Consider the following 21,601-nt stretch of genomic DNA (forward strand, 5'->3'; position numbering starts at 1 on the left):
CTTGAGTGCATCGAGTCCGGCAGTACTCTCGAGAGATATTTATTTTCCGCACTAGCTTGATAGTCAAAGTTTTAAAAGATTTTTTTTTATGATTTATTTGAGATTTTTATGCCTTATTTTGATGTTAGTTGATCTTGTTAAAGGTCGACGTAGGATTTTGTTAATGGACGATTTAAGGAGTTTTATTGCACTTGAGATTTTAAATGCTAAACTATTTTGATTTATGAAATTGTTAAGTAACTTTAATTATTAATTTTCAGTAATCCTGATTCGTATAATTTAATTTCCCCAAAATATATTCCTATTGCCAAACCCAGTTTCGATGCAGAGTCATCATATAGTATCAAAGATTATAAAACACTTTAAGGAATAGTACTTACTATATCCTAATTTCTGTATATGTCAAACATATTGTCCTTAACACCATCATCAATATCTATATGTCTTCTTAAATCCCAAGCATTCCAAGTACTTAAACGGTTCAAGTCTATAGAGTCACCATTTCACATTATGTGAGAGCCCAACCCATGTTCCAAAGGCCAGCCCATTTGTCTTAAAAAAATAAATAAATTAATTAATTAATTAAAAAAAGAAGAAGAAGAAAGAATCAGACACTGTACACGTCTCTCTCCTTCAATGCTCTGCTTTTCCCGATCATTCTCGACCCTTCACCATTTTCGTGTCTTTGACCTTCGATTCTAGCCGCTTCGGTCGCCGAAAAAATAAAGTAAATATATATTCGGAATCCTCTCGGCAAGGGCTATCCAGTGATACCCTTTTGCTAAGAAAACTTGCGACTCTCGGAAACCCGTCGGAGATCGCCGCTCGTTTTTGCCAGAATTTGTGAGGAAACTCTCGGTTTAAGTTTCCTAGAGGTTTACTTCGAAGCTTGAGGTATCTAAGGTTACAAAATTTTGGGTATTTTGAATAATTCGAATTCCAACAATTGATATATGTTGTATTATTGATTTTAGGTTAATTATTGAGTCGATTCGAGGTATTTATCGACTTTTTCAGAATTTAGTTTGCTGAATTTCGAATTTTCAGATTTATAAATTGGGATATTTCGACTTTTGAGCTGTACATGCGCTAGTCGGACGCCGTTAAGATGTTGTAAATTGAAATTATAAGTTCTGGAAATTTAGTGTGAATTTTGGAATTACTTTCGATAAATTCCTTGATTATTTAACTAAGATAGGAATTGATGTGCAATAAATAATTTTGCCACAGGATTGGAGTTTCGAGAAATAATTAAGATATTTTGTGGTAAATTAAAGTCAGTTGAGGTACGTACGAACTGTTTTCATTACGACGTCTATTATGACGTGAGATGACGTTATGTATTTTGTAATGAGTTGTGGCGTGCCTTATGTGCTTCTGTGAATACATGATTGCATTTCGAGCCTTGACTCTTTTGATTGCTATTGATATTGATCTATCGAGTTGTTGCGTCATCGATGGAGCGGGTGGGTAGGATTAGCACTCCTGATGACTTGCATGAGGGCTGAGCGGGTAGCTCCCGTACCCTCGATGCTACCTTCATGGATGAGTGGCGACTTGATGTTGCATTGCTACGTTCCTGGCAATGGTGGCCACTGTTACTGTTGTTGATGCAATTCATTTGGACTCCGTTTGGTATCCGTTATCGATTGTTACCTTTCACGCATTGCATCGCATTTTACTTGATGTTATTTCATGTCAGTTATATTTGTCGTAATATTACTGGTTCGTCGTACTGGGGCCCGACCCCTCGTTTTTTTTTATGCCGTGGTTGTTTTCGATGCCATAGCAGGTTATCCAAGAGGATTTGACACGTCTGGTGGAGCGTCAGGTAGTGGTGCCCAGTCGTCGAGTCATGGTTGAGAGTTCCCAGATATATATATACTATATTATGGAGTCATACATTTACCGGGGAGATGTCCCGTGTAGCTGTACTGTTATTTTTACGATGTTTTGAATTAATAGTTGTGTGAACGAGCCTTGCCGGCTCTATATGTGTTTAGTCCTGGCCAGTGCGGCTATAGGTTTGTGAATTGATGTTATGACTTTATTTCGAGTATATAAATGTTGTTTGTGTTGTTTTGATTTTTTTGGGATGTCCTACTTACGGGAAGGTCATGCCGAACATTTCTATTGGCCCAAAAGGAAAATTTTTAATCGCTTTCGCTGTTTACATTAATAAATCCTGGTTGTTTGATCATTAAATATTAATCAGGAACACGGGCCCCCACAGTTGGTATCAGAGCGTAACTGGGATATGCTCGAATTAGAGTTTAGGGCACTTGAGTCTAGACACAAATAACATGATTGTGCATGTGTTTGACTATTTGCTCTTATTTGAAATATTTGGTGTGATTCGCTTGAATTACCTGCGTTAGAACGACTAGCTGATTAGGCATTGTATGTAGTTTAGAAATTGCCTATAACTTTCTTTTACATGTTATCTGTCTGTGGGTTTAATCCTCGTGTCTCGTAGAATGGCACCTGGAGGAAGAGGTAGAAAAGGAAAAGAAATAGTGCAAGAATCTGAGGCGCAAAATGTTCGAGGACTTGCAGATATCATTAGAGGTAGACGTGGTCGACCTCGAGAACAAGTCGCTCAAAATATTGAAGAAGAAGTGAACCAAGAACCTTCTCGACCTGAAAAACCTGGAGCTAGACAGGTAGCGATTGAGAAAGAAGTGGAATAGCTGACATAGAAAGTTGGAGGAATGCAGTTAATAATTTCTCAGTTCCAAGAATTACGTCCTCCAAAATTATTTGGCAACGAGAGCGGAGAAAAAGCAGCAAGCTGACTGAAAAGTATAAACCATCTATTTAATTTTTGGAGTATTCCCAAGATATTAAATTGAAGTTCGCCATCTACCAACTTAAAGACCGAGCACAACTCTAGTGGGAAGCCACAAAGGAAGCAATGAATGATTCTGGTGAAATTATTACTTGGGATGCTTTTCGTGCTCAATTTACCCAAGAATATGCACCACCATCATATTATGCTGCTAAAGAAGAAGAGTTCAATCAATGGGTGCAGGGCAATAAATCAGTGGTGGAATATGCTTCACAGTTTTCTGCTCTTTTGCCCTATGTTTCACATGTTGCTAGGAATGATCAGGCTGAACTATCACGTTTTCTACATGGGTTGCAGCGGACTGTTCATACTTTGGTAATGACTAGATCGCCTAGTACATATATTCAAGTAGTGGAAAAGACGAAGAAAATTGAAGCAAGTTTGCTCAGAGGAGACCCACAGCCAGGTCCATCATCTGTTTCTCAGGGATCTGGGAGTAGTATGTCGATGCCAGTGGATTTACCTCCATATAAGCCTGTACAGTCATACCAACAACCCAAACAGCAGAGGTACAAAGTAAAAGGAAAGCAATTCAAGAAGAAGTCTCAATCCACTCTTCCAGTTCAGGCATTGCACGAGGGGGAGGTTCTGTTGGGTCGTCTAGCACTGCGCATTGTGACCGATGTGGTGGTCGACATTTTAGTTCCCAATGTGTAGGAGTTCAGGGGACTTGTCATAATTGTGGTCAGGTTGGACATTACGCCAGGTATGTTCTAATGCAGGGAGACAACAGTTCCAGCCACAACAATTTGGTCAAGTTCCCCGTGGACCAGTCCTTAGACCATATGCTCCTACCCAATCATTTCACCAGTCCAGTTACCCACCTCCCAGATGTCCTATTCAGCAGCCATTTCCAGGGCCACAGCAAGCCCAAGTCCATGCTTTGACTCAGGACCAGGCTCAGGGTGCACCAGGAGGAGTGATTGCAGGTATTTGTTATGTTTTTGACTATCCTGCACGCATATTGATAGACACAGGAGCATCTCATTCATTTTATCTGCTGCATTTGTTGATGAGCATGAGATTGCTACTGTTCCTTTGTTGGATACTGTGTCAGTTGCTACTCCTGCCGGTGTATATTTGATGTCCCGTGAGATAGTTTTGAATTGTGTGATTAGATTTGAGGGTAATATTATGATAACAAATCTAATCAAATTAGCCATGACTGATTTTGACTGTATTCTGGGTATGGATGTGTTGACGAACAATCGAAGCCAAAAACCCATCACAACCTCTAAACAACAACTTCTTAGCCTCAAGACATGAAATAAAAGGAAGGACCAGCGAAGTACCTGCACTGGCGAGCATACCTTCCCTATTGCCATCATCTGCAAATTTCACCGTCTTAGCAACGCAATCAATCACTGCACGATAGGTTGATAGCCAATCCATGCCAAGTATAATATCAAACGCAACCATAGGGATAACAATCAAATCAGCATAAACCACTCGCTCATCAATTTGAACAGAGCATGCATACACAATAGATGTCGGGCACAACACATCCCCCGAAGGCAATACAACATTAAACTGGAGGGGAATAACAGAAGGAACTATACCCAAAGATCTCAAAAATGGTTCAGACATAAAAGAATGAGTAGCACTTGTATCAATCAATGTCGTAGCTACTCTGCCTGAAATTAAAATAGTACTAGAGATCACAGAAGAATCATGGTTTATACCTTCTTTTGTCATGGTAAAGATGCGTCCCTGCACCTTCTCTTTACTCGCTCCTCTTGGACAATCCTTGGCAATATGGCCTGCAGTGCCACATCTGTAGCAAGTATGAGTACCAAATCTGCACTCTCCTCGATGATGCCTACCGCACTTGGGACACAATGGCTTCTCGGGATCAAATGGAACTGCCGGTGTTTTAGGACTCGGCTCTAACTTGCCTTTCCCTTTGAAACTGCCCTTTCCTTTTTGACTTGAACCTTGGCCTCTTTGAGCAATGGCCTACTGCCTCGCTTGTCTCTCCCTAGCAATGTCTTTCTCATCTTGCTCGGCCAACAGAGCCTTAGCCACAATCTCTTTGAATGTCACAGCCTTCAACATATTAATGTCCCTTCTTATTTCTGCTCTAAGGCCTCTAATGAAATGAGCACTTTTGTCTTTGTCATTGGAAGCAATATACGGGGCAAACAGACAACCATCCTCGAATTTCAGAATGTACTCATCAACATTCATACCTCCCTGTCGAAGCTCCAAGAACTCAGTCACCTTCCTAGCTCGAAGTGCGTCTGGGAAGTACTTGTCATAGAAATGATCAGTGAACTCTGACCACTTCAATGCCGGAACATCCACACTAACCTTGGTAGCATTCCACCAAATGCGTGCAGCCTTGACTAACATGAACACTGCACATCCAACTCTGTCTTTGTCTGCATAGTTGAGATGATCAAAAATAGCCTCAAGTGCCTTGATCCACTCTACTGCCACCAACGGATCAGTGCTTCCTGCAAATTCAGGCGGATCCATCCTCTTGAAGGCAGTAAAGATCCCATCAGTACCAACTGCTTGTGCCACTTGGCCTCTTACTTGACCTCTAACTTGACCTGTACCGTGCAAACGTAGTAACTGTTGGATCTGCTCACTGTGGACCTTAGATTGCTCTTTCAATAACTTTCCAAACTCATCGACAACTCTAGAGGAAGAACTATCCTCCCCCTCTGCAGCTTTCCTCTTAGGAGGCATAACTCCTACAATGTGCTCACACAATACATATCAATAGATAACAATGAATAGGTGTAGAAGAAGACATACCCGGACTGTTGAAAGTAGACGAAGTCATATGCATTGGTCCGAAGAACGGTGCTCTGATACCACTAAATGTAACACCCTCTGAACCACTTTAATAAAATAGCAGCGGAAATTAAAAATTTTCTTGAAGGGAGGAAGGATTAAAATTTCTTGACATAAAACCTTTACAAACAAATGCATATACATGATCAATCAAATGATACAACAAAATATCATTTTTGTGATCATGTCCAAAATGCTATCAAAATATCTTCTTCCTTCCTTCTCTATATGCACATGACTCTGGCCCACAATCAACGTCCCGGCCCGTCGCTCTTATCTGCATCACATGAAATAACTGAAATGAGTATAAAACTCAGCAAGTGGAACTCTTACATAGCATGAATACATAGCATACTCTGAAAAACATGACTTTGAAAACATTAAATACCATCAACTCTGAAACATGAATATCATAGTATGAATAACAATAACTATGGTATTTCTCTTTTCTCTATTGGATTGATATCTATATAGTATCTCTATCTCTGTACCTATATCCCATCGACATAAATCGATAACTCTGAGGGATATAAGCCTATGTTCGTTGATCAACTAATTGCATGTAATCTCTGACTATGTATCTATCAATCCATAAAACATTTGAACTCTCTCTTGGGCATTTAAACAAACACTTTGCATACACTTTCTTTTGTATTCCCTTTTTCACAATTGAGACATTCAATTGCCTCTAATATACAACCAAGTATATCAATACATAATATGAATCAAATGGAAGGGAATAACATGATAAAACCATTGAAATACCATACATATACTATCATGTGAGCACAAGGAATAAAATTCCACTTACTACCAATAGAACCCTTGAATATATCTCTTGATACACAACCTACAACAATAAACCATGTATTGAACCATCAACATCTCAATAATCATAAACCCATATCAATTAATCCATAAAACCAACACCAACACCAAACCCATGATTTCTCCCAACACCAAAACTAAGAATAAACTAAACCAAAAGCTTACCTTAGCTTTCTTGAACCCAAAATAACATTGCTCTCAACACAAACAACCAACAAGATGCAAGAATCAAAGGAAGGAAATGAAAGGAAAAGGAACCCTAGCTTCCTTGCTCTGAAGAAACCGAGAGGATGGGAACGAAATGAGAGAAAAGTGAGCAACTCGTCCATTTATCTCACTTAAATCCGAAAACACGTTTCCACTGTTCATCGACCGCAGGTGCGCTACACCTTGCACCGCGGGTGCGCTATGCCTTCGGCATTCCAACCAAAAATCCAAACATGACGACCGCGGGTGCGGTAACCTTTACACCGCGGGTGCGGTGTGACTTCGGCAATCTCATCAAAAATCTGAATTAAAGACCGCGGGTGCGGTCTTCTCTTGAGCGCGGGTGCACTGTCACCTGTAGCCAACAACAAACTCTATGTAACTAAAATTGAATCGCAACGCTGATACAATAATTGCCACACAACAACTATAAACAACAATACTATAAACCATAAATCAAGATTCTTAACATCCAAACCATACTAAACTCGACCACATAGTCAATAATCATATGAAATCTTAGACCATACCGTTCACCAGGCTTGGCTATTACACTGGAGGTGTCCTAGTTGGCTAGGAGTCTTGGTGAATGGAAGGAAACTCACGCACACACATCACATGCAATAGGGTCGGATTTCAGGAGTGATTGTTCAACTTAGGTGCTGGTTCTTGGGCTTGGGGCTGACCAGTAGGGTTCATAGATGGGTTGGCTTGGGTTTGGCTCGAGGTGACTCGGGCGTGGCTCGAGTAAATCGGGAGATGGCTCGAGTGGTTTGTTAGTGTGTCAAAAACAAAAATTAAAGAAGAAAAATTGAATTCATGGGTCCACGGGTGTGGCTCGTGACTTGAAAGCGTATAATAAATAATAAAAATGCTATGGTTAAAATTTGGGATCAAAATAACGAGTTTTGGGTTTATCCGGGATTTAATCGCCGCACGAAACGTTAATTAACGAATTAATTAAAATGCCTAGTTTTATGCGGAATAAAACTATGAAAAATTAGGTGCAAGCTTAAATAATTATTAAAAGTCTAAGTTTTTAATTTGAAAATTTTATATTAAGGTTTGGTTTAATTCGTGATTAAAACGCATCAATACGTCATATTTAAATATTAATTTACAAGTAATCGATTAAGCAAAATAAAAATATGCGAAAATTAATATAAGCTTAAATAATTATTTGTGATGGTATAGAGTCGATGGAATTAAGAAAAAGTAAAAAATGTGAAATTTTACGTCTAGGGGTAAAACGGTCATTTTACACCTAGAAATTAGTAAACGTCATGACAGTATCCTGAATGTTGTTTTACATGCTAATATGATTATTTCAAATTTTTATGAATTTTTATGACTTTTATTTTAAATGTTCATAATTTATTATGTCAAAATGTTATTTTAAAAGGTTATGATTTAATATGTTAAAATGTTTAATTTAAATGTTTATGATTTAAATGCATATTTTAAATGTTTATGATGTTGAAATATTTATTTAAAAGATTTATGGATTTTTATATGTTAAAAGGTTTCTTTTAAAATATTTATGGATTTTATGATTTAACGTGGACATTTAAAAGACATGTTGCATGCTTGATTTAAAATAAAAACGTTATATGCATTTTTAAGTTTTATAAAGTGATGAGAATATGAAACGTTGAAGGAAGTGAAGTAATTGTGACTAATACGATGATAAGTTGGAAATTTCATGAGGGTTATGGTCCTAGTGGGAGCCCGACGATCATGTTTCCTTGGATACAGATATGAATATGTATATGTATACGATGATATGTTAATACGTAAAGCCAAGGCCCAGTTGACCGGTGAGAGTGTTGCTGGTGTCCCCGCCACCCAGTACTGAAGTTACATGTAGATGGATCCATCGCCTGACACGTAGACGTAGACGTAGATGAACACGAAAGTCACAATTAACGATATGAATTGAACGAAAGGAAAAATAAATATGTATATGTTGATGATAGTATGAATATGTTTAAGACAATGTTTATGAAAAAGGATCATGAAAATGTTTTTAAAGTTTATGCATCATGAAAATGTTTACAAAAATGTTTAGGGTTAAAGTTTATGCATCTTCATGAAAATGATATTTTAAGTACAAGTATTTTTCACTGTTGCAGATGATCTGTATATGTATTACTTGTTATCATGATAATGGTGTGTTGAGTCTTTAGACTCACTAGGTGTGATTGATGCAGGTGATTATGATAATAATGTATATGGAGGTCTTGATGGTTGATCTGAATGGACTGAAGGTGCACATAACCCGAGGACCGACACTAGTTTTCCGCACTAGTTATGATTTATGATTTTAAGTGATGTTAAAGATATTTTTACGACGATTTTTTTATGAGTGATTTTTGAGAGGTTATAGTATGTGCTATACTTTTCAAATATTATTTTTAGGTTTAGTAAAATGTTGGTAATTTTATGATAAGCTATTTCTTTTGGTTTCCAAATTATAGTTGGTTGACTTATTTTTAAAATGATGTCAAAAATATTTTATGGTTCGGCTGAATGCTATGTGAGGTTTGAAAAAAAAAATTTCAAGCACGTTTTAAGAAAACGAATAGCAGACTTTTCAGTTGGTATCAGAGCAAAGGTCTGGTACAGGGTTGTGCCACCATCAGCGCCGGAAAGTTCAGTCGTCAAGCCTCAAACTTGTAAGTTTAAATGCTTTATATGATTTTATGATCTTACCTGCATAATTATATGAATCATATGTTTACGTCACATGTTTAATAACTTTATGATAATATATTATATGATTTAGAATTTTTACGCGATACGATACGAAATAAGAAATTATTTGATTTCAACGCATGTTGGCTTCGTTGTGGAATTGGACTATGTTGATTTTTGGGTTTTAGAATTGACGTATTACTTTTAGAGTCATAAGTTAATCAGTGAATATTATGAATGCTTTGGGACACTTAGATTTTTCTAAGAAAATATTTATGATTCATGGTTACTAATTGGATTAATTTTTTAGAATTACTCATAAGTAATAATGATTTGAGGACTGCGATTATCTTTGGAAGTAAGAAAATGTATAAATTGAGATTTTAAATTTGATGAAAGGTAAGATTAGTTATAGGAAATTGATTTTGGGTAAAGAAGTTTAAATTTATTGAAATTATGTTATGGGAAACCTGTAGAATGAAATTAAGAATGCCAAGAACTTATGGGTTAACTGTAGAAATTTTGAAATTAAGGGCCAATTAAGATAATTTTTGAGGAAATTAAGAATTTATTTTGCAATTATTAAGGAATTTGGGGACTAGTTTAGCAATAAGCGATAACTAAATAGTTTAAATGATAAGAATTTTGAGGATTTAGACTTTTAAGAATATTTGGAACCTTGAGATATATTGGGTTATAATGTTATAAGGAATGTTAATCAAGGGTTTTTAGGGATGAATCGATATTAGGCTTGAAAATTTAAGCATTAGCGGATGCATTTGTGATTTTAAGGGTAAAATATGATAAGTCGACGAACATTTTGGGTATAAAATAAGGAAGGTAATATACGATAAGTGGTCATCCATCTTTTGATATTGAGAATTGTAAGAAAAATTGAAATTCGATGTTATAATAATAATAGCACTAAGTCATTATGGGTCTTTTTAAGTCGCAATTTGAAAATAAGGATTTAGAAGGTAAAAACATTTGGGATCAAGGAGACGTAAGGACATTCTAGAACTTAAGTTTTATCACAGTAGCGCAGCGGAAGCGTGGATTTTTGGGATACTAGAACTAAGCCTAAACTTTGGATTATCAAGGATGAGCGAATTTCGAGGACGAAATTCAATTTAAGGGGGGAATATTGTAACGCCCCGAAAATTTAAAGGTCCACGCGAACCACATGCATGCAATTATTAAATTATTTGTGTATTTTAATTAAATGTTTTAATTGCATAAATTAATTATGTGGTGCATATTTGAATTTTTAAAATATATTTTTTTACATGGTTGCATTAAAATGTATTTTTAAAGGTTATTCGAGTTGCGATCGAAGAACGGAGACCGATGGCTGAAAAACGTAAAATGTTTTTATTAAATAATTATTTTTAATTTTTTAAAATAGGGTTGATGGTTTTTCATATTTTTGAAATAAGGAGTTTTGAGGTAATTTTATACGTCGGGACGTAAATTTTATCGATGTTGGTTTTTCAACAAAAATACGAACTTTTTGGCAACACGGCTATTAAATTCACAAACATATTTTACCAAAACTCTTTTAATATTTTAATTAAAACCTAATCAAGCACTAATGGGCCTAAACTTATGCTTAATGGGCCTAAAGCCTTGATTAGAGAACACCTCAAAACCTACGAGAACCACACGCCACTTTCAGATTTCTTTTGCACACACCAAATTCTCTCAAACCTCATGGCACACACTCATAAGATGAAAGAGAATTTTTGGTTTTTCAAGGGGAAACTTCATAGCAATCGTCTCCTCGTCCCGTAATTCGTCGTCGACAGTTAATCGTGTGTTTAACATGCAAAGGCACGCCATATTCTTTCTTTTACTCATCATCACACCATATTATGTATTTATTTATAAAATTGCATGAAAATAAGTTGCACCTTATTATTTTTGCACAAGCATCTTAAGTGATTTTTAAAACATGACATTTGATACATAAATCATGAAATTAATGTACATAAGGGGCTGCCATGATTAGGAAGTAATATGGGATTGTTTTACACAAGTTTAAGGGCCTATAATCACACACAAAATGCTACAACATGAATAGAAACAAGCTAGAACCGTGGGCAGCAACAGGAGAAAGAAACCGTATGATTGCTTATCTTGTTCTTAATTCTATGGTTCGGTTACTGTGCATGGGACTTGGGGGCTCGGCCAGGGCTGGCTGGGGGCTCAAGAAGGGTTAGGTGAGTGGGCTGGTAAAGTTCTAGCATGGCTAGGACTCAAGGTGCAGCGTGCAAGGAAGAGTCCGCTGATGCTGGGACTCTTCCAAAGCATGCGTAAGGGTAGAGGGCTGCAGGGCGAGGCTCGCGGCTAGCTTGGGCGAGCCAGGCTGGTCCGTTAGGGTCAAGATAAGGTGGTCCAGGATTGGGGCAGGGGCTGGAGTGGTTTGGCTCATGGAGGGCACGAGAAAAACATGAAACACGAGGTACAAGAGACGCGCGGTTGTTGTCTTGATCAGAGGGGATTGCATCTTGAGTCCAGGGGCTGTGGCTCGGTTTGGGGGTGGACTAGTGGTCCATCAGGGTCCTAGGATGATGGGCAGGGGTCGGGCCAGAGGCTGGAGTGGCTAGGTGCTACTACTTAAATAATAATTCACCCAAGTGTAGGTTGTCTGCAAGTAATATATTTCGTAAGTACGAGATCGATTCACAGAGAGGTTATTTTGAATTTAAATTTATTAATTTATAGATTACCAAATGCAAGAATGGAGTTTACAAATTATAAATTTTGTCAAGGCTTGAAGATTTATTCTTGGTTTATGTAATATTGTTTAACTAAAAGTAAAACAAAAGAAACCACCATAAATAATGGTTCCAAGAAAATTAAACATAAACATAATATAATATAGTTCCCACTATAGAAAATACCGAATTAACCGATATTTTATATATGGTACCTATGATTATAATTATGACTATATAAATAAATAATTGCATAAAGTAAATGTTAAATTAAATCATTATATTTCATTTAGAACAACCGGCAGAGCCACGCTATTGCCTAAATGAAATATATTGATTTAATAAGTTAGTTGCGATAAAGTAAAAGTTAGTTGCGATAAAGTAAATGTTAGATCGTTAGATGTTAGTATTAAATCATAATATTTCATTTAGAACAACCGGCAGAGCTACGCTATCGTCTAAATGAAATATTATGAAATATTTATTGTATCAAAATTAAACAACAAATCAAGATAACCACTTTAATGGTATCAAGTATTTGATGTAAAATGATAACAACAAATAATTCATTTTTATACCTACAATAAAAATAAGTTAGCTAATGAAAAGAAATAAAGAAAGAATATACAAAATATAAAAAATCTTACTTCACCAATAATGCATCCTCTTCACCTTGACATAATAGATTTAGCTTGCCATAAGCTTACTTTTGATCAACACTAAAATATCACTCATAGTTGAGAACATGAAAGAAAATATATTGGAACTTAGAACTTTGATACACACTCACACTATATTTTACAATGAGATAGAATGATTTTCAAGCTAGCACAAGGTCTCTATTTATAGGCCAAATGAGAGAAAGGGTCAAAATTTTTATTAATGCCATGTAGTTGCAATAGTATTCTTTGTCTGCTCCAAGTTCAATTCCATGTCCCTTCTTTCAATGCTTTGTTCCACGACTTTAATCACCGAATTTGACTCTGCTCAAAACGTCAAACATGTGGGGAATTGTCTGTAGATGAATTTGGCCACTTGGTTCACCTCATTTGGTTAAATATTGTAATAGTTATGATTTTTTTACTATATGCTGGTCATAGTAAAAGTAAATTTGTCCTCCTTTTGATATTTGCACAATTTGATCATCTTAAGGAACTTTTTAGGCAATCATGTCTTCTGCAAAGTTGTAGATAATTTCTCAAGGATTCCAAACATGTTTGAGTCACCTCCATTTGAATTTTCTAGCTTGAGTTATCATTATTTTACCAACACGTAGAAAACCTGAAAATAAAACATATTTAGTAAGACAATTAAATATAAACAAACAATACTAAAATAACATAATTTTATAATTTTAATGAAACTTAAATTTTAAAATACAGGTTTTAACATATAATAAATTATTAATTTTAAGTTTTATCACACCCCCACACTATTTTATTACTAGTCACTTAGTAATAAAATTTATCGAAAAATCACAACCTAGATTCTTTATTCCTTTTATATATTCAAATACAAACATACTCATTAAAAACAAAATCATATAACGATTTATATATATATATATATTTTCGTTTAATATAATAATATATAATTAGATGTGTTTTTATTATTATTATTATTTTCTCATAATATATAAAGTAACAATATATATATATAATTTTTTTTAAAATTTCTAAATTTTTTATAATAATATAGTCAAAAAGATAATTCACACTACCCACCATAACATGTATAATATCAAGAATATTATTGTAAAAGCCTCAACTCCATATATTCTTTCAGGTCAAAATGTTTAAGGAATATGTAGTTTTCACTCATGGAGTTGGAATGAATATTAACTCTCATTGAAAAAGGTTAAGTATTAAAGCAGACAATTAATTAAACTAATATTGAAAACAAAATAGGAAAATTTACAAAGAATAAAAATCCCCTTTTTTTTCTTTTTTTTTATTGTTTTTTTTAAATAACGTGACTGCAAATTTTTATCCAAACATTCTACCATAAATATATATATATATATGTATATATATAAATATTTATATAACGGATACATCCGACTACCTTTGAAACTTATCTAGCACAAACAAATCTTTTTGTTTGTTTGTTTGTTTTTTTTTAACACAATATTGATGTTTTAGAACACATTGATAGTAAATCAATCAAATCTAAAAAATTACAATGAATAAAGTATTTTGCAGTCTGTTATATATTTACTTCTTTTTTTTTCTTTTTTCAATAAATATTTTTTTTAGGGGAGTTATATTCTTGTAATTAACCATTTTTTAATAATCAATAAAAGTTTATTAATTGTTTTCTCATTTCTCACCACTCACTCACAAAAGATGTGTGAGTATATATTATACTTTTACAAAAGAATTCTTTCAATTATACATGTTAACAACCATACAAACCATATCTTTTAACTATATTCTCATAAAAATTTTAGAAATTATTTTATTTGAAAACACATATAATTATATATATATATATATATGAACACATCTATTATATATTTTATATTAATTGATCAAAATATATATATAAATTGGTACATATGAAAAACTAATTTTTCTTTTAGTCTGTATTTTGAATATAATGAATATTAAAATCTAGTGTGTTGTGATTTTCCAATAATTATTAACTAATGCGTCTCAGGTGCATTTTACTGACACCTTACTCGACATTGAACTAAAAATTATTATTATTATTACTATATATAAGTATATATTTTAATTTTTTATATAAAAAAAACTAAGAGAAGAAGAAGAAGAAATTATTCATACCTTAAAGAAAAATATTAAAACATATCGTTGAATCACAAGTTTAGCATCACATGAATTTTCTTTTCTTACTCTTGGATGTTGGCCAATTAAGTTGAGATAAGGATGGATCTGGTTCATGACTAAATCCTTGCAGTAAATCAATAAGTTCACCTTCACATGTAGCAGAAACTAACATCCTTCGCGAAGCTAATGAAATAAATCCCTGTTCCACAACATCATCAAGAAACGATAACAGTTTATCATAATAATTGTTAACATTTAACAAACCAATTGGTTTATTGTGGATATTTAATTGTGCCCAACAAATAGTATGAAATATTTCTTCCAAAGTACCGAAACCTCCTGGCAAAGCAATGAAAGCATCTGAATGTTCAATCATTTGAGTGATTCGTTCATACATGTTGTCCACTTTCATTTCTTCTCCTATTGTTGGTCCTGTAAGATTGGCTAAGGTAATCGGAATAATGCCTAAAACTTCACTTCCACCTGCATGCGCAGCTTTTGCAACTTTTCCCATGAGGCCAACTTCACCACCACCATATACCAAATGAATCTTTTTTTTAGCAAGTGTTATTCCAAGATTTTCTGCTACTTCTTCATAAATTAAATCTTTTCCTGCACTAGATCCACAAAATACACAAATATTTTTGATTTTACTTACCGTGGACGTTGACATGTTGAGAAATATGTTTTCTGTAATTGTTAGATCACAGCATATGAATTTATAAGCGTAACATACCAAAAGTCAATATTTGAACAGGAAATTATTATTATTAAAAGAAAATAAAAATGACAAAATTAAAACAAATATATACAGCGTAGTTGTGATTGTGGCTCACATCTTCCTCTGATTTTACGTTCAGTAACGGCTTCAACGCCTTCTATGAGTCGAGGATATGCTTCCCATCCAATTTTCTTATAAATTGGCAAACAGGGTCTTTTAACGTCAGATTCCCAAGACGAAATTGTGTATACATATTTACTTATCTAAATAGATATGTGTTACTACAGTAGGATATTTGTAAGGCTGATTCCACCGTCCATATTGATATTCCTCCTGTTGAAATTGCCACCATAGTTTAAGAAGTTCATTTTGCACGTACCCACTAGAATGCGTATCAAGAACCTCTAGAAAATTATCCAAAGGCTCTTTACTCAGACCATTCTTAATGAATAAAATTTTATCTTCTCTATTCATTGATGTCATTCCAACATTTTTGCATTTTCCCTTACAAGTCCACCTTGCACATTTATGACATCCACCTATACGTTTAGCTCTTCGCTTTTTGGCATATGTGCTTTTACCAAATCCTGGCATATGTCTTATTATTAATTCACTTGCTTCCCCAACCAATCGGACTTTTGCTTCAATTATCAAACGGACATCATTCGGTATGCCATATGACATCATCAACCTTAGCAGCTCACATCTAGCTTTATAAATTTTTTTCAACGCATTATCAGGTAAACAAGCAAAATATTTACGAAGATTCATAATACACGCATCCATATTATTATTATTATATATATTTCAATTATTTTGGGAAAACTGAAGAAACCGACTTAAACAGTCACGGAGTACCGTTATCCGCCACTTAACCGGGAAATGAACTAGAATCTGCAAAACAAAATGAAAATATCAAACAACTATTGTGGATCATATAAAGGCATAAACTCATTATTAAGAATTTCATTTTCTATAAAAGGCTTAAGTTTTTGCCCATTAACTTTAAACACGTCATTATTTTTAGGATTTTCAATATCAACAGCACCATTAGGATAAACAAATTTGACTATAAATGATCCTGACCACCTCGATCTTAGTTTACCTGAAAATAAATGCAAACGAGAATTATAAAGCAAAACTTTTTGTCCAATTTCAAATGACTTTCTCATAATATTTTTATCATGAAAGACTTTAGTTTTATCTTTATAAATCTTTGAATTTTCATATGCATCATTTCTTAATTCTTCAAGTTCATTTATTTGCAGTTTTCTTAATTTAGATGCATCATCTAAATTAATATTAAATGCTTTAATTGCCCAATAAGCTTTATGTTCAAGTTCAACCGGTAAATGATAATGCTTACCAAAAACTAACCTATATGGTGACATCCCTAATGATGTTTTAAATGCAGTTCTATATGCCCATAATGCATCAGTTAATCTTAAAGATCAATCTTTTCGATTTGGATTAACGGTTTTTTCTAAAATTTGTTTTATTTCTCTATTTGCAAGTTCAACTTGGCCATTACTTTGAGGATGATATGGGGTAGAAACTTTATGTGTAATGCCATATTTTCTTAACAAAGAAGAAAATGATTTATTTATAAAATGACTTCCCCAATCACTAATTATTGCTCTACGTATTCCAAATCGGCTAAAAATATTTTCTTTTAAAAATTTTATAACAACTTTATGATCATTAGTTCTACATGCAATTGCTTCAATCCATTTTGAAACATAATCAACAGCAACTAAAATGTACTTATATCCAAAAGATAATGGAAATGGACCCATAAAATCTATCCCCCAAATATCAAATATTTCAATAATTATGATTGGATTTAAAGGCATCATGTTCCGTTTTGAAATTGATCTCATCTTCTGACAGTTTTCACAAGATTTGCAAAATAAATGCGTATCTTTGAATAAAGACGGCCAATAAAATCCACATTGTAAGATTTTTGTAGCTCTTTTATTGGATGAAAAATGACCTCCACATGCTTCAGAATGACAAAATTTAATAACATTACTTACTTCATTGTCGGGTATGCATCGTCGAAAAATTTGGTCAGGACAATACTTAAATAAGTAAGGATCATCCCAATAAAATTTTTTAACTTCTATCAAGAATTTATTCTTATCCTGTGAATTCCAATGAGAAGGCATTTTATTTGTCACAAGAAAATTTACAATGTTAGCAAACCAGGGCATAATAGTAGCATAAAACAACTGATCATCTGGAAAATTTTCATTTATTGGTATTTCATTATGAGATGATTCAGTCATTATTCTAGATAAATGATCGGCTACAACATTTTCTTTTCCTTTTTTATCTTTAATTATAATATCAAATTCTTGTAACAATAAAATCCACCGTATTAATCTTGGCTTAGCATCTTGTTTATTTGATAAATATTTTATGGCAGAATGATCGGTGTAAACAATAGTAGTAGAACCAATTAAATAAGATCGAAACTTATCTAATGCAAATACTACTGAAAGTAATTCTTTTTCAGTAGTTGAATAATTTATTTGGGCACTATTTAAGGTTCTACTAGCATAATAGATTGAATAAGGTTTTCCTTCTTTTCTTTGTCCTAACACAGCTCCTATAGCATAATCACTTGCATCACACATTAATTCAAATGGTAAAGACCAATCTGGAGGTTGTAAAATAGGTGATGTAACTAAAAGATTAATAATTTTTTTAAAAGCATTTTCATATTTCTGAGTCCATTCAAATTGTGTATCTTTTGTTAAAAGATTTGAAATTGGTTTAGATATTATGCTGAAATTTTTTATAAACCTTCTATAAAATCCTGCATGACCCAAGAATGATCGAACTTCTTTGACCGTTTTTGGTGATGTTAAATTAGCAATAACATCAACTTTGGCTTTATCAACTTCAATTCCGTTTTCAGATATCACATGTCCTAAAACAATCCCAGATTTAACCATATAATGTCATTTTTCCCAATTTAAAACAAGATTTTTTTCTTCACATCTTTTTAATACTTCTTCTAGATTTTTAAGACAATTTTCAAATGAGTTTCCAAAAACAGTTATATCATCCATAAAAACTTCTACATATTCACTGAAAAGACTTAACATGCATCTTTGAAAAGTAGCCGGAGCATTACATAAACCAAATGCCATTCTTTTAAATGCAAAAGTTCCGAAAGGACAAGTAAAAGTAGTTTTTTCTTGATCTTCTAATGATATAGGTATTTGATAATACCCCGAATACCCATCAAAAAAACAGTAATAAGAATTTCCTGCTACTTTTTCTAGAATTTGATCTAAAAATGGTAGTGGATATGATCTTTTCTAGCTGCATCATTTAATTTTCTATAATCAATACACATACGCCAACTATATGGAATCTTAGCTTGTAATAACTCTCCCTTTTCATTTTTTATAACAGTGATGCCGGACTTTTTAGGTACTACTTGCGTTGGACTTACCCATTTACTATCTGAAATTGGATAGATAATTCCAGCGTCTAATAGTTTTAATACTTCATTCTTAACAACTTCCTTCATATGTAGATTTAACCTTCTTTGTGGTTGTTGATACGTTTTAACATTTTCTTCCAAGTGAATTTTATGTGTACAAATTAAAGGATTCATACCTTTTATATCTTTCAAAGTCCATCCAATTGTATTTTTATATTTTTTAAGTAATTTAATCAAATCTTCTTCTTGATTTGGCAAAAGAGTGGAAGAAATTACAACAGGAAATGTTTTATTTTCACCAAGAAATACATATTTCAATTCTAATGCTAAAACTTTTAATTCAAGTTTTGTATTATCATCTTCTTTAAAATTATTTTTAGACTCAAAACTTTCTATTGAAAAAACTTCAGATTGTTGATTTAAGTTTTCTTCTTGTATATTTTCTTCCACAATTGGTTCAATTTCATTATCATATTCATTTTCATTAATACTTGGTTGTTTACATAAATTGAACACATTAAGTTCTAGAGTCATATTTCCAAAAGACAATTTCATTATTCCATTTCGACAATTAATTAAAGCATTTGAAGTTGCTAGAAATGGTCGTCCCAATATTACTGGAATTTCATTATGTACTTCTATTTGTTGTGTATCCAAAACAATAAAATCTACAGGATATATGAATTTATCAACTTGAACCAACACATCTTCTACAATACCTCTATGTATTTTGATTGACCTATCCGCCAGTAAGAGAGTAACAGAAGTGGGTTTTAATTCTCCTAAATTAAGTTTTTTATAAACTGAATAAGGAAGTAAATTCACATTTGCTCCCAAATCCAACAAAGCTTTTTTAATTTTATTTTCTCCAATAATACATGAAATTGTTGGACAACCAGGATCTTTATATTTTAAACTATAATTATTTTGAAGAATAGAACTTACTTGTTCAGCCAAGAATGCTTTTTTCTTCACATGCAATTTTCTCTTTACAGTACATAAGTCTTTTAAAAATTTTGCATAAGAAGGTACTTGTTTAATAGCATCTAATATTGGAATATTTATCTTCATTTGTTTAAAAACTTCATAGATATCAGAATCACTTTTTTGTTTCTTATGATTTGTTAATGCATGAGGACATGGTGGAGGCTTATTTGACTTATTTACTATTTCAGATGATTTATCCTTCACCATATTATTCTTAAAATTTAAGGTATCATCATTCTCAAAAGTATCAGGATTATCATCCTTACTCTTTGATTTTAAATGATCCTTGTTTTCATTACTATATGGATCATTAACTATTTTACCACTTCTAAGGGTAATAACAGATTTCATTTTTTAATTTTTGATTTTGATTTTTAGGATTAGGTTGAGGTTGAGATGAAAATTTTCCTTTTTCATGAATATTAAGTGTAGATGCAAATTTTGCAAGAGTTTCTTTCAAATCACTCATAGATTGACTGTTTTGAATATTGATAGACTTTTGCTTTTGGATAAATGCATGAATTACATCTTCAAAGTTTTTTCTTGGAGGTGTAACATAAGGAATATAGCCTTGATGATTTTGGTTATTTTGAAAATATTGTTGTGACGGTTGTGCATTATTATCATTCCTCCAACTAAAATTAGGATGATTTTTCCATCAAGGATTATATGATGGTGAAAAAGGATCTAGTATTGGTTTTTTATAATTGTTAACATAATTTGCTTGTTCATGGAGACATTCTTTAAATGAAAGTAATGCTGGACAATCTTTTGTAGCATGATCATGTGTATCACATATATGACAAACAATTTCTTGAATACTTTTTAATTGACCACTCTTTTTCATTTTTAATGACTCAATTTTTCATGCTAAAGATGCAAGTTTAGCTTGAATATCTATATCATCTTTATGATTATAGATATCACCCTCATTTGTTGAATTATTGTTTTTAGTTGTTGGTGGTTCTATTGTGCCTATATTATCCCAATTTTGAGCATTTTCTGCTAATGAATCCAAATATTCCATAGCTTCATTTGGCTTTTTATCTTCAAATGTTCCATTACACATGAATTCTATCATTTGCCTATCTTTAGGTATTAGACCTTCATAAAAGTGAGAAACTATTCTCCATGTTTCAAAACCATGATGTGGGCATGTATTAAGTAATTCTTTATATCTATCCCAACATTGATAAAACGTTTCTCCTTGTTTTTGAGAAAAATTTGTAATTTGTCTTTTAAAAGAGTTTGTTCTATGGGAAGGGAAAAACTTTTTGAGAAATTGTTGTTGCATTTCTTCCCATGATCTTATTGAACTTGATCTTAAATTTTGTAGCCATGTTTTAGCTTTATCTTTTAAAGAAAAAGAGAAAAGCTTTAATCGAACTATATCCATGCTACAATTATGATCATTATAAATGTTACAAACTTCCTCAAATTCTCTTAGATGCAAATATGGATTTTCAGAATCTAAGCCATGAAAATTTGGTAAAAGTTGAATAATTTGAGGTTTGAAGTTGAAATTAGATGCATTAGGAGGAAAAACTAAAC

General features: G+C 33.1%; 1 long non-coding RNA gene and 1 other non-coding gene across 2 annotated transcripts; both read left to right on the top strand.

The window, feature by feature from the left end:
• The first annotated feature begins 926 nt into the window (after window positions 1-926).
• On the top strand, window positions 927-2,076 carry LOC142550481 (uncharacterized). Its single transcript, XR_012821388.1, has 2 exons — window positions 927-1,286; window positions 1,793-2,076. It is a non-coding gene; the product is annotated as an uncharacterized LOC142550481 (long non-coding RNA).
• Window positions 2,077-21,189: 19,113 nt separating this feature from the next.
• Window positions 21,190-21,300, top strand: LOC142552432 (small nucleolar RNA R71). Its single transcript, XR_012821764.1, has one exon. It is a non-coding gene; the product is annotated as a small nucleolar RNA R71 (small nucleolar RNA).
• Window positions 21,301-21,601: the final 301 nt, after the last annotated feature.

This window comes from Primulina tabacum, chromosome 7 (genome assembly GCF_025594145.1).
Source record: "Primulina tabacum isolate GXHZ01 chromosome 7, ASM2559414v2, whole genome shotgun sequence".
Taxonomy (NCBI): Eukaryota; Viridiplantae; Streptophyta; class Magnoliopsida; order Lamiales; family Gesneriaceae; genus Primulina; species Primulina tabacum.